Consider the following 14529-nt stretch of genomic DNA (forward strand, 5'->3'; position numbering starts at 1 on the left):
TTTCAACAGGGGATTTGTGAGATAGTCTTGGGGGTTCCTTCCAATCTAATAGCTCTATGACTCCATGCAATCTTCTGTAGGGGACACTTTTATTAGACCCATTTAGTTAAAAACAACATCAAGTAATCTGCAGGCTTTCACAGGTCAAATCGTTTCATCAATATTTTGTGGGCAATGCAGAAAAATTATGAATGGGAGCCCCAAGAATTCATTGGAGGTGGTCGGGCCAGGTCTATTTCTTAGAAGTAAATTGGAGGGAGGGGGGAGCACACTGCTTTGGAAGTGTGGTTGTCAAATGACACCCCAGGTCGCTGTTGGTTGGATAACCCTCTGCAGCAATTCAAAGACCTCGCTTGTAGTTTGCATGTTTTTTTCTGATGTAATCCTATAACCATGGATTACCAGGCCCAAAGTCCACAGCCTTTCTTCACCTATGTTGCATGTGTTGCCCTACAAAATTGAGTATTCCATCATCATCATCATCATCATCTTAGAGCTGCAGAGCTGGAAAGGACCTTATGGATCATGGAGTCCAGCCCTTGTCAAGGAGGCAGAGTGGGGAATTGAACACCCAACCTCCGTTTCCACAGCCAGAGACCCAAACTACCCAGCCAGCTCAGGATTATGAAGGAAGGTTTTACATTAAAGAAAAAAACATGTTGATGTTTTGCTTTGTTTAGCTTCCAGTGGTGTTTAGGGGCATTTTCCGGTAGCAAAGGCAACTCAGAAAGGAAGAAAGATTAAAGGAAGAGGGGATTAAAGAAAGTGAGGGTGGAACATGTTTAACAATCTCCGGATTAGCACTTCATGATTACTGAGGCTACGCTTATGTTCATGACACATTCAATTTTTATGACGGTAAGGGAATTACTGCACTGCAGGCTTGGTCCCTCTTGTTTACCTGTAAGCCAATTCACGCAAATTCCATCTGAGTTTCTGCAAACAGGAGAAATCTGGTTGGCAAGCTGTCCTGTCGTGCTATTCATTATTTACGTGCCCAGGTTCTTTGGATATTTACAGCAATGTCACCCTAACCTCCATGTGTTCTTGATTAAGGAATAAAAAATTAACCATACAAAGTGAATTACTATTCGGTCGAGTTTCAAAACAGGCGCAGCGAAGTTTTAAAGCATGCCGGGACAACCTTTTATGCTACAGTGCAACCATCTCTCTTAATTGCGTATGGGAATGCTTCCAAAATCTGTCTCAGCTCAATTTCTCCCGAGAATTGGAGGATCCAAATTACCTTGTCTTGTTCCTGGAGTGGAACCAATGCATTAGGAATCCTCCATCATTTTGTTGTTGTGGTGGTTGTTGAAAAAAAAAAATTATATACAGCATGATGCAAGAGTAGTCTCTGTTTTCTCATTGCCCATACCTTCGTATTTGCTTCCCCCTACATCACATCCATTCTGAAGGAAATTAATCCTAAGTGCTCCCTGGAAGGACAGATCCTGAAGCTGAGGCTCCAATACTTTGGCCATCTCATGAGAAGAGAAGACTCCCTGGAAAAGACTCTGATGTTGGGAAAGTGTGAAGGCAAGAGGAGAAGGGGACGACAGAGGATGAGGTGGTTGGACAGGGTCATCGAAGGGACCAACATGACTTTGACCCAGAGGCCGTGGAAGACAGGAGGGCCTGGCGTGCTCTGGTCCATGGGGTCACGAAGAGTTGGACATGACTTAATGACTAAACAACAACATCACATGTTCACTTCTGTACAATAACAGATGCAACATGGACACCTTGGTGTGAAGATATCTTAGCGTGGGTCACAGAAGTATCTGAGTGAAACAGCCCCTGAAAGCAGTAGTTTATCCAGAATGAAGTCTGAAAGATTCATAATTTTTTTCTAACCAATCAGAGGGATCATTGGAAAACAAAATATCTACTTATCTTTGCAGTCCTTACTACCAAATAAGGGATCTAATAGACTTTCAAAGATCCCAGATATTCTGTCTCAGTTGAGTTTTGGAGAATATTGTCTGTCTCTCTCTTGGAGAATGATTCTTCTTCTTCTTCTTCTTCTTCTTCTTCTTCTTCTTCTTCTTCTTCTTCTTCTTCTTCTTCTTCTTCTTCTTCTTCTGCATGACGGCTGAAACATCATGGCTCTCTAGCTGAAGTGGTGCATCAAAATTGGATCAGGATGAAGATCGAAATGGGTCCCATTGATGAGGAGATGGCGCTGAGCTGATTTGAACAAAAACTCCAGCTGTGCTGGCAACGCCTTTACTCGCACGGAAATGACTTCTGTGGGACATGGCCCTCTGTGTCGGCTTGCTAAGAGGTGTCTATTTTACCCTTGGGGGGGGAAGTGCCGCTACACTAGAATGAGCTAAACACCCTCCAGCCACAAATGGAAATGAGATTCAGATTAAAATTTGAGCTGCACTTTACCTGTCTCGGAGTCATGTCATTTTGCCTTTTTAGAGCAATGTTGGGGGGGGGGGAGAAGGCTTAACAGCCTCTCGGTTCCCTTGTTGATCCCCCCCCCCCCCCCGCCCTGACTCAGCTGCCTCACTTCACAGAGAAGAATCCAATTACCTCTGGCTGACTTGGTAGGATATAGGTATGCCGAAGTAAATCAGCAGAAATGGGCATCCACAACGCTGCGGAGATAGCAAACAATCTAGAATTGGCAAAATCAAATCAGAGGCGACAAGCTCATTTTATTAGACTGCAAATAATGATGAGGATTGTTCAGAGGAACACAAGTGTATGCATGTGTGTGTGTGTGTCAAGAGAAGACCCATGCACAATTTGCTTGACTATAGCAACACAAGTCAAATGTATAACACATGCAAGTTTTAACTGAAACCCTACGTATCAATCAAATACAGTGATGCCTCGCAAGACGAAATTAATTTGTTCCACAAATCAGCTCGTATTGCAAAATTTTCATCTTGCGAAGTGCGGTACTAACGGTTGTGCAATTTAAAACAAACAAAAAGGGAAAAAATGTCTTGCGAAACACGGCCATAGAAAAATTTGTCTTGCGAGTCACCAAAAAAAAATAATCACAAAGCACTTTCGTCTTGTAAGTTTTTCATTGTGTGAGGCGTTTATTTGTTTGTTTGTTTTATTTATACCCCGCCCATCTGGTCTTGCGACCACTCGAGGCATGACTGTATTAGTGTAAAATGAAAGCTCACCCTAATATTGCCACTGTTTTGCAGCTCTGATGGTGTTATTTCAGAGATTTTTGAGCTGATTATAATATTTTATAAAATATGGCTGTATTGTTAACAAAGCCCCGACAACTATAGGGACCACTGAAATGTGTTTCATCCACGAGTGTGTTATTCCTATTGACAGGTCTCTGTATTTTGTAATTCCCCCCCCACACACAAATCTTTATCTTCAACTCTGGCATTCCCTGGAACTGCAACATCCATTATCCAGACATTTCTTCATTCTATTACTGTTACGCCTGGTGTATTATCATCATCAGAGAATTGCAGGGCTGGAAGTGACCTTGTGGGATCATCCAGTCCAGCCCCTGTCAAGGAGGCACCGTGGGGGAATCAAACTCCCAACCTTGGACTCCCCAGCCAGATACCTAAACCCCTGAGCTATCCAGCTATGCTCAAGGTGTCTGCCTATTTCAATCCAAAAGTCCCACCAGATCTTAACTTGGTTGTTTTCTAGCACTTCCTCTACCTGATGTTCCCACAAATTCTTGGGTGCTAGAAAATGATATATTTTTTTCCATACCGACCATCGTATCAATTTTGCAACTCTATTGTGTCTAGCTTTGTAGTCTGTCTGCACAATCTTTGAACATTCACAGATGGGAAGTGACGCACTTTCATCCTTCTCTTGTCGGAGTCAACATTTGCTGTTTATACCAGTTCCTTGAATTTTAGCTTTCATGATGACGATGATTCACAGACAGTTCCCAAAGCCCTGAAGATAGCTGTCTGAAATTCAGAAAATTTCCTCCCCTCTTTCCCCCCCCTCAATGCATTGCAAATTCAAAGAGGCACAGTCACAGAATATAGAATCAATGAGTTGGAAGGGGCCTATAAGGGACCTGGTGGCGCTGCCGGTTAAACTGCCGAAGCCTCTGTGCTGCAAGGTTGGAAGACCAGCCGTCGTAAGATCGAATCCATGCGACGGAGTGAGTGCCCTCCCGTCGCTTGTCCCAGCTCCTGCCAACCTAGCCATTCAAAAGCATGCAAACGCAAGTAGATAAATAGGGACCACCTCGGTGGGAAGGTCACAGTGTTCTGTGTCTGGTCATGCTGGCCACGTGACCACGGAAACTGTCTTCAGACAAACACTGGCTCTACGGCTTGGAAACGGGGATGAGCACTGCCCCCTAGAGTCAGACACGACTGGACAAACTGTCAAGGGGAACATTTGCCTGTACCTATAAGGCCAACCCCATCCTCAAGGCAGGAATCAAAATCAATCCAGATTTGATAGATGCCTGCCCAACTTTCTCTTCAATGCCTCCAGTGCTGGGAGCACTTTCCACCTCTTGGAAGTAATCATTTCCGTTGTTGTACTGCTCTAACAGCACATGGCCTTTTCCTAATTTTTTTTCTTTTTCTTTTTTTTTCTGGACAAGATATCCAAGGCAATGCTAGTGACATGACGCATTGCCCTAAGCCGGGGGGGGGGGGGGAAGTGTAATTTTCTTTCTTCTGCTGCTGCTGTAAGTGACATCAGCACTCCTCTTGACCCTTTATTTTTAATGCAATCTAAAATCAGAACCATTTTAAGATGGAAAAAAAACCCCCACAACTCTCTGGGATTTCAAACACTAAGGAATGAAGAATGCCTTTTATTGTCTCCTGCTAACAATACGGGAACATTTACAGTTATGGGATGTCAGAGAGGTCAGCGTCTTTTTGTCCCTTAGTACAAGGGACAAAAAAATTTGTGTTTCCTCGACAAATCCTCTTACCCAAAGGGAACTTTTACAATCCGCCTCTAGAAAAATAAAGATGCTTCAAATACTTTGTCACTTTCCTTGTTCAGCTAAGTTTGTTTTAAAAGAGTCTTTAGGGACCATCCCTTTCAGCTGCCACAAGGTCTTGCTGAGCAAGAGGGAAAGTCAAGGAATGAAAAGAAACTGGCTTAAATTCTAGAAAACCTAAAAAGTTAACCTCTCTCTCTCTCTCTCCCTCATTAGCCGTCTTATTTCATACCATCAGGAAAGCAGAGAGTCAGTGATGGTTGTACATGGCAAAAGGGACTTTGAATATGTGTTGATGTACGAGAGAAGCAGGGCAAGGGGGTTTGTTACCAGCTGCTTGCATTGCTTGTAGGCCAGGCAGGGGGTCCACAATGAGGTTCGTGGCTTGATCCAGTGGGGTTTCGAGGCAGATTTCGGGAATTTACCTTGGAGAGGAATGGATACAACGATACGTTGAAACTGACCAAACCAGGAGTACAGAAGGCGAAGATCCATTCCATCCTGGGTGTGGCAGAAAGGAAAATGTCTCCTTTGTCAACAATGGACAGGACCCTGTTAGGAATTCACACCCGTCTAAGAGTGCAACAATAATGGCAAATAATGCAGGAAATGAGCCAAGACTGGGAGGTTCTGATGGCCATTATTTTCTGTAGACGGCATGACATTAAAGTCAAGGTGAATGCGCTGTGAGTTTTTCTCCCCTAATCTGTGGGGTTTTTTTCCCCTCAGCTGCTAGGGCTTCTACTTTTTTTGGAATTGAATGCCTTCACATTAGCTCATATGGCATCTGGCCCACACCACCCTGGAAGCTGCAGAATCAGGGCCAGCTTGACCCAGGAATAGCCTGGTGTTTGCAGGGTCAGGCCCTGGGTTGTGTAGCAGCTGTTGGGCCACTCATGAGAATCACCTGGAAACCTGGAGGGAAGGCTTGTTTAAGGAGTGGTTTGCCCTCAGCAACCAAGGTCTTTGGCTATGTTATGATTATTGCCTTCCTCCTCCTGAGCCCCTGTGTTCCAACATCTGATCCTGATCCAGTGAGTGTCTTTGGACTTGAAACCCTACCTGGTGGACTGAGTCCTTGTGCCCTTGTCCCTGGTAAGAGGCTGCCTGGGATATCTTGGACTGTGATAGCATGGTGCTTTGACCTAATGTGGAGGAGTCTGTAACCGTTGTATTTAAAGCCATTCCAACTGACAGATTCACCTCTGTGCCACAAGGCTCGAAGGGAGGGAAGGGAAGAGGGGTGCAAGCAGACCCAGACATCGGATGTGGGAAGGAAATGATGTTAACAGGCTGCAAATAAGGCTGATTTCCTCCCCTCTCTTTGCTGATTTTGTGTGAAGCCCTCTAAAACCAGACTTCCCAGGTGCAACTTCACAGTGCATCCATTTGCATTTTTTCTGCCATGCGTTCACGTCTTAAGAGCAGTTGTCTAAATTATGGTGGTGAATTGCAATACGTTTTAACAAGTTTCTACCAGCGTTTCTAATTGCATGCCAAATCTCACAACTGGCACATAACTGGGGATATGAGAGCTACTAGTTAATTAGTGTCAATTAGCCACCACGATTTAGACAGTTACACTTACCATGGCATATATCCCCTACAAGGTTCAGCCAGGTGCAGTTTTTATGTTTATAGTAAAATAATTGGCATTTCTAAAATGTTGCCTTACAGTAAATTAAGAAAGCTTTCCAGTGCATTAGTTCAGTCTATTAAAGCTGCAATCCTATAAAAAACATAACTGGGGTAATCATGGGGCTTGATTCACCAGTTAGGTTTCTTTCTTTGCAACCCGCCTACAAAAGATCGCCATGCATGGCTATAATCTTAAACCCATTTAATTGGGAGTAAGATCAATTAAATTCAAAAGAACCAATTTCCAAGTAGACCCTTATAGGACAGCAGTGGGGAAAAAAACCTGCATGTCTTGGAGGCATGCTAATAGCAATCCTATCAGCCCGGATCAAAAGTTGACACCTTCCCCATCTCTGATCAGCATAACCTGGAATTAAGTTGTTTGCATTTCAAGTCTGTTTTCTCTGTGGCTGTGTTTCAATATTTTGTTGAAACGTAGAAAAGGAACTCAGACACCATTAGGCAGAGAGGGTGGGTGACTTTAGACAGGGTGCCTCCATTTATAGACCTGTTCTTGCTACGTAGTGTTATTTTTATAACGCTAGACAATGATAAACATCAGCTGTTATGGCTTCTCTTTCTAAGGATTAAAAGCCTTTAAAAAAGAAGAAGAAGAAATATATGCATCCTTCTGGAAGATTACAATAAAATGCCAGTGATCTATGGATAATAGCCAGTCGGGTATTTTTTGAAATGGTGAGACATGCTGTGGAGATTTTTTTGTATGTTAAAGCGACGGCAATCTCTTGTACTTTCATTGAGAAGATAGCTGCTCAGAGGATGCTTTTGAGATGGAGCTGCAGATGCATTGATTCGCTACCCATGGGGGTATTAGGAAAGCAAAGAAAGAGATCTGGGGTGGAACTCTGGCTCTGGATATTACGGACAGAAGAGTAGGCCAATTGGGCAATTGTTCGACTGAGAATGTTGGCATTTTTAGCACAGCAATACACCCACCACAAGACACACTAATCACCCATCTACAGAAAAAGACAAAAGCCTATCTCACAGCCATAAATACTGCACTCCCAAGCCAACTACACCAGAGCACAGAGTGCTGTCCTCTGAAGAGGCCGGCCACAGAGAGTGGCAAAACGTTAGGAAGAACAAACTTCAGAACACGGCCAAAGAGCCCGAAAAACCCACAACAACCAATGTTGGAAGCATTATGCGAATATTTTAGTTACCGTGGGTTGAGGCTGGAAAATAGCCATAGTCTCATGGCTATTTTACTTGATTACTCTATAATCTCTAGGGTACTGTTTCCCACGGAAGAATATCTGCTGTTATGGCTTGCCTATTTAAGAATCAAAAGCTTCTTCCCCAACGTTCATACGCTTGTGTGTCATGTTAGCTGGACAATTTGGGGACTTTCAGCTTAGTTTTAGTTCAAGAACATCTGGCGACCCAAGGTTGGGAACCACTGATTTAAAGCCAACATGCCTTGCCTAGGTTGATCTCCTAGCCTTAATTCCCTCTGCCTCGATGACTGAATCCTTTTAGGCAGCCATCTCCCCTTACCAGATGCTTAGACCACTGCGTTGGTGACAGAGAACAGTTCTTTGCTCTGTATCAATTCTGGGACGTTGAGCTCCTATACAACCCTTTCAGAGTTGGGGAATACATGGATTTGAATTTTTTTTTGGGGGGGAAATAGCAATGGATTCCCCGACGTGAACCCACAGGGATCACTGGGGTGGTGTTTTCCAGTTTCTCCTGCATGCCAGAATGAAAGAAATGGACAATGATATTAGGGATGAAGAGATGTCCCTGTGACATTTAAACCCCATCCCAATGGAGAATTTGGGGGGGGGGGGTCTAGTCCACCCGTGTTCTCTAACTGTCACTAAGAAGGTACAGTTTTCTTACAAGCCAGGTAGGTCTCGCTCAGCACCGTAATGCAGATGAACAAAGGGTGGATGTAAAGAAGACTGGCTACACGCACAGATAGGAATGAAAACTTTCCCTCATATCGGTGAAATGTTGAAGAAGGAAATACAGTGGTGCCTCCCTAGACGATGATAATCCGTTCCACTGAAATCACTGTTTAGCGAAATCATTGTCTGGCGAAAAGCATTTCCCCACTGGAATGCATTGAAACCTGTTTAATGCGTACCAATGAGGAAGAATCGTCGTTGTCTAGTGAAGATTGGCCATAGGAAAGCTGCTTTGCGAACTGCCGATCAGCTGTTTAAATCGCTGTCTTGTGAAGCGTAGGTCCCAAAAACACCCATTTTGTGAGCGTGGAGGGAGCTGTCAAAATCATCGTCTAGCAAAAATTGGTTTGTGAAGCAGGGACCAAACACTGTCCAGCGAAATTCCCCCATAGGAATCACTGGTTTGCGAATCGCTATAGCGATCACAAAAAGTCAATGTCTAGCAAAAAAACTGTCATGCGGGGTAACTGTCTAGCGAGGCACCACTGTATATATTTTTATACTCCCCCGTAAGAGGGCTAGTGGTTTTCTGCCATCCTCAGCTGGCATTTTTGTGCATAAGAATTACATTGTACAAAACTACCGCATCAGCCGTCCTTTTTGCACAAACTTTTCAGAACAGAACGAGTGGGTGCATTGCTTTACTTTTTTAAAAAAAATCCATCAGCCACACCTTCTGTGCGTGCACGTTTTCCAGAAAAGGCGCCAACTTTTCACAGAGTTGTCATGTCCAAATCGCTGAAACACTGAGAGAAATATCAGGCGAAACCCGATGATGATGATGATGATGAAGAAGAAGAAGAAGAAGAAGAAGAAGAAGAAGAAGAATTATAATTATTTAAAAAGCCTGAAATCTTCTGGCACATTAATGCTTTCATGGACACGTCTGCTTTTTTAGACATATAAGGTAAAATGTTCTTTTAAACATGCTGAATAGAAACGCTTCCCCCCCCCCCATAAGAAATGGCTGATGTGATATAGGACGAGCAGCTGAAGAGCTGGACTTTCTTGTCAATTACTTGCGTTCACCGGAACCTCCTTTTCTTCTTCTCACCTCAGAATGAAGTCACAGGTTTCCCGCGTTCTCTCCAACAGTTTAAACCCACCATATCTCCCCAAGGCGCCTCTTTTGCCTGATTCTGGAAGGTTTCTTTTCTCTTCCTTGAAGGACAGGGTAATAGCCAATGTCTTTCTTGAAGCTTTGGGGACATTTGTCACTTGCTGGAACACTGCGAGACTTAACATTTATCGTACTCGGATGTCTCCCCTCGGCTGCATTACTTCGCATGATGGCAACCCCGAGCCGTTATAGTCCAGTATGAAAGCAGCATGTGGGACTAATATGTTAACATCTGTTCCGTACCACAGACGTCCAATGACCTTGGTGGATCATCATTAATTTTCTCTCCAAGCAAACCAGCCAGAACTATGGCTAGTCGAAACAATTTGAGGAACATCAGCATATCCTCAAACTTATTTAGTCCATGACATTGATGGAAGGCTTGTTGCCATTCCAAAGAGAAATCCATCAAGGCAACGGAGGAGGAAGAGTTGCCATGACTGAACACTTAGAAAGGAAAAGGCGGTTCTCTGGAGATATCGCTCTTTCCCCCTGCCCAGTTGTCTGGGGGGCTGCTAGATTTCAAACATAGAATGCTTTGTTTGGGAGGAGGGGCGCTCTGAGTGGATTAGATTTAGTCTGAATGCATCCAGGCTTAGACAAAAGCATTTGTCTCTGTTACGACACATTATTGTCTGAGCGGCAAATACTTAAACCAAGATATTGGTAATGAGACCTTTTGGTAGAAATGTTAACAATCCTCAGGCCTTGTATCTACCTCATAGGCGGCCTTTTAAAAATTCATTCACTCACTCACTCACTCACTCACTCACTCACTCACTCACTCACTCACTCATTCATTCATTCATTTGCATGTAAAATATTTTTACTCTGCCTTTCTCCTGAAAGGTAAAGGTAAAGGTTCCCCTTGACCATTTTTGTCCAGTCGTGTTCGACTCTAGGGGGCAGTGCTCATCCCCGTTTCCAAGCCATAGAGCCAGCGTCTGTCCGAAGACAATCTTCCGTGGTCACGTGGCCAGCGCTACTAGACACGGAACGCCGTTACCTTCCCACTGAGGTGGTCCCTATTAATCTACTTGCATTTGCATGCTTTCGAACTGCTAGGTTGGCGGGAGCTGGGACAAGCGACATGCGCTCACTCCGTCGCGTGGATTCGATCTTACGACTGCTAGGTCTTCTGACCCTGCAGCACAGGCTTTTGCGGTTTAGCCCGCAGCGCCACCACGTCCCTTTCTCCTGAAAGGGACCCTTAAAATTAGATTTTGTTTGCCCAATGATTGAACAGCTTCAGATTTTTTTTGTGGGGGGGGGAGAAATTTAAATTAGAGATGGGCACAAACCACCTGTTTGTCAGTTTGTGCTGGTTCTTTTATCAGCCAAACAGGTGTTTGGTCCTTCCCAGCCCTGCCTCCTCTGGCAGGCGCCCGCTCATTGGCAGCACCCAGAGGAGGCAGGGCAGGGGATCTGGGGCACTGCCTCTAAGTGGGTGGGTGCTGGAGGAGGCAGGCCTGGGAAGCGCCAAATACCTGTTCAGCCAAAAACAAACCAGAAGATGAAGATGGTGGTTTAATACAGTTGACACACTCTCTCTCTCTCTCTCTCTCTCTCTCTCTCTCTCTCTCACTCACTCACTCACTCACTCACTCACTCACTCTTTTAGGGCAACAGATATTTATCAGATCAAATGGACCCCAAATCAATATACTATACAACATTACATTGGTACATCCTTCAGGCGAGGCAGGATCGAAGCACCAAAAGCAGCTGGCTCAATTAAGCTTCATAGTGGTAGAGAGATTTGAATGTTGAGTTCCAAACTCTAATCGCTGCCTAGAACCGGCAAGGCACCTGGTTATTGTGCTTGCGGTAGAAATAAATCAGGAGAATTGCTAATTGGGGTATTACCAGAGAATCGGGAGTCCAGTCCGAGAGAAAGAGCATCTTTTGCTGTGAAGGTCATCTCCAGAAGGGACGAAGAGGTTGGCAGGATCAGGGCAGGGAGAAAGCCCCAGGAATATTCATTAAGCTCCTGCGATGTTCCAGGGCGGGGGGACTTCTTTGGAATGCCGAACTACAAAGCATCCGTAATGGACTTACTGTGCCCAGTTCACCTGACTGTTTGACCTCCTCTTTTTAAGACTACGACCGTGTGTCAGACAGAAGTGATAGCCATGCAATTTTCAGGGCTAATGATTCAGCTGACCTAACGTCCTCTCCCAGCTGCTTCCTATTACTGTTGCTTAACTAGAATGCCAGAGGCTCCAGGGACTGGATTTTTTTTTTTAATGTAATGAACTCACTGTGCAATTTTTGGGCAGTCCGAGCAGGCACCGAGGACAGCGACTGGCTCCTCTTTCTTGGATCCAGGGTCTGTTTTTTTTCGGTTCCTTTGGACGTGGTCTGAGCAGCCCCACCGCTCCTGGTTACCATGACGCCTGTCCTGGCAACTTCAAAACTTCAGCTCTTTTCCGAATCTGATGGCCGGTTTATTAAGATGAATTGGACAGAGAGAACATGTGGCACGGATTGTTAAAGATTTACATTCTGCATACAAATGAACCTCCTTTTAAGTACCAGTATTGACCTTCTGCCTTCCAAACAACCTAAGTCAAGGAGAGCCTGTCCTTCTTATCGACAGCCCTGTGGGTCTTGAATCTCTCCTGGGAAGGCCAGCTCAAGAGATTACTGCTTCCCGATTTTTGGGTACTTACAGGGATCAATAGCAGGCTGGATCACTCAATAGTTTAGGTATCTGGCTGTAGAGCCCAGAGGTCAGGGGTTCGATCCCCTAGCCTGTGTAGTCTTGAGCAACTTGCATAGTCTCAGGATGCCCCGGGAAGAAGGGGATGGGAAAACACTTCTGAGCATCCCCTATCTGGAAAATCCTGAAAAAAATGGTCACTGTAAGTCAGAATTGGCTTGATGGTGCATGATTATTAGTGTTACCTGGCCCAATACCTTACTTGTGTCTGAAATGACTTTTTAAATAAAGTTCTTGCAAGGCATTGATCAAAGTCTGCTTAGAACATTTGGTCCCTGCCAGTCTAATCTTTCCAGTGCCATCCATCAAATGCAGTTGGGTGTTGCTACATCATTTTATATTGCCTTTAGTTTAATGCTTTTTGCTAAGATTGGAGGCCTTATTGAGCCTTGTTGTGCTCTCGTTATCAGATGGGGCACAATCATTTAAATCAAGAGAAAGAAGGGACTTTTTCAGCTGGGGAAGGGGGGCAGTCAATTTTGCAGAAGTTCTTGGGGGCCACAATGCTGGGGTCTCAAGTCATGGGACTGGCTGTAAAGTCAGACTTAAGTTGCACTGCTGAACTGACTTGGATTGGATTTTCATTTCAATGTCCCAACTTGTGACTTGGAACCCACCTAACCCTCCTTTTTTGCATGGGGGGGGGAGCTTGTTTTTAATAAGTATTCAAACTTGGGGCTGAGAACTTGGGACTTGGTATCAAAGACTTGGGACTAACCAACATCTCTGGCATTTACAGTGGTGCCTCGCTTAACGATTGCCCCGCATTATGACAAATCCCCTTTACGATGGTCTTTTTGTGATTGCAATTGCGATTGCAAAACGATGGTCTAAATGGGGGAACTTCGCTTTGCGATTCTTCACAAAATGATGTTTTTTTAACAGCTGATTGGCGGTTTCAAAATGGCCACTGGGTAATTAAAATGGCTCCCCGCTGTGTTTAGGGATGGATTCCTCGCTATACAGGTAGCGAAAATGGCTGCCGTATGGAGGATCTTCACTGGACTGTGAGTTTTTACGCCATTGGAATGCATTGAATGGGTTTCAATGCGTTTCAATGGGGTTTTTATTTTCACTTTACAATGTTTTTGCTTAACAGCGATTTTCCTGGAAAGGATTATCCACGTTAAGCGAGGCACCACTGTACAGCCCTCACAAAACCAGGACCATCAAGCTCTTCTAGGTCACTGGGACATTTTTCAACTGAGCTTTGCTTTTTTATCCAGGGCGAGTGTACAGCAAACGTATGAATGGGCATTTGTGAAAGGAGCACAGACCAGAAAGAGAATAATTCTTTCATCCTAAGCTTCAGCTGCAGTGTAATGATAAGCACCTCCTGCGGTGCGTGCCTCCGGGGTGCCCATCTGTTTTGACTTGTAGCAACAAGTCAGGTGGGGATGGCCGATCTCCATGTTCAGCTCTCCCCTGCTGGCCCTCTTTTTTAGACAGGTGTTTTTGCTTCGGGAAGTTTGCGAACCTGCCTGCCTCATTATACCTGGGAGGAAAATGAAATTTGAACAGCCGGGTTTGCTTGGCGAAGATTTTTTTTCTAGCTGAGATGTTGAGTGTGCAGATATTGGTGGAACAACCTTGGGATATATTTCCCACCAAACAGTGGCAGTGGTCAGGGTTGGCTATGATGTGCACCAATGGACAGGAACCTCGGATGCAAAGCATTATGTAAATCAGGGGAAATTGACCCTTGACTGCTTATTTTGCATAAATTAATTTGCTTGTTCAAGAGGCAATCCGTTGCAATTTTGTGGGTGTTGCAGGTTTCCCTTTCTGTAAAAATGTTTACACTCTGAACCATGAAGGATTACTGATATAAAGGCATTGGAGGAGACAAAAAAAATGCCACCTACTTAGGTTGCAACCTTATATGTATTTAAGAAGCATTAAGCTACAATTAACTCTGAGGGTGCAATTACACTGGCAATATGAATCGATTCCCGTTCCAACTTTTTTTGTATCGGGTTCAAGTCATGGGGTTTCTTAAGTGGTAGCCGTGTTCACTTTTGACTGAAAATAAATTGTCTTATTTCTGGTAATTAAAATTTCTGGTTTGGGTGGCTACACTGACAAAATTGACTCATTTCCTCTCTGCTGTTCTGAAGGATTTTCAGTTTTATTTTATCTCCAAAACTATAAAATCCTTGGAGAAACAAGTTGCAAACGGGTGCCCTAA

The 14529-nt window shown here is 44.3% G+C and overlaps 1 protein-coding gene across 24 annotated transcripts in view; it reads left to right on the top strand.

Annotated features, from left to right (window-relative positions):
• Positions 1–14529, top strand: part of RBFOX1 (RNA binding fox-1 homolog 1) — a 1225669-nt gene that overhangs the window by 252487 nt on the left and 958653 nt on the right. The window lies entirely within an intron of this gene.

The sequence above is a fragment of the Pogona vitticeps genome, chromosome 13 (genome assembly GCF_051106095.1).
Source record: "Pogona vitticeps strain Pit_001003342236 chromosome 13, PviZW2.1, whole genome shotgun sequence".
NCBI lineage: Eukaryota > Metazoa > Chordata > Lepidosauria > Squamata > Agamidae > Pogona > Pogona vitticeps.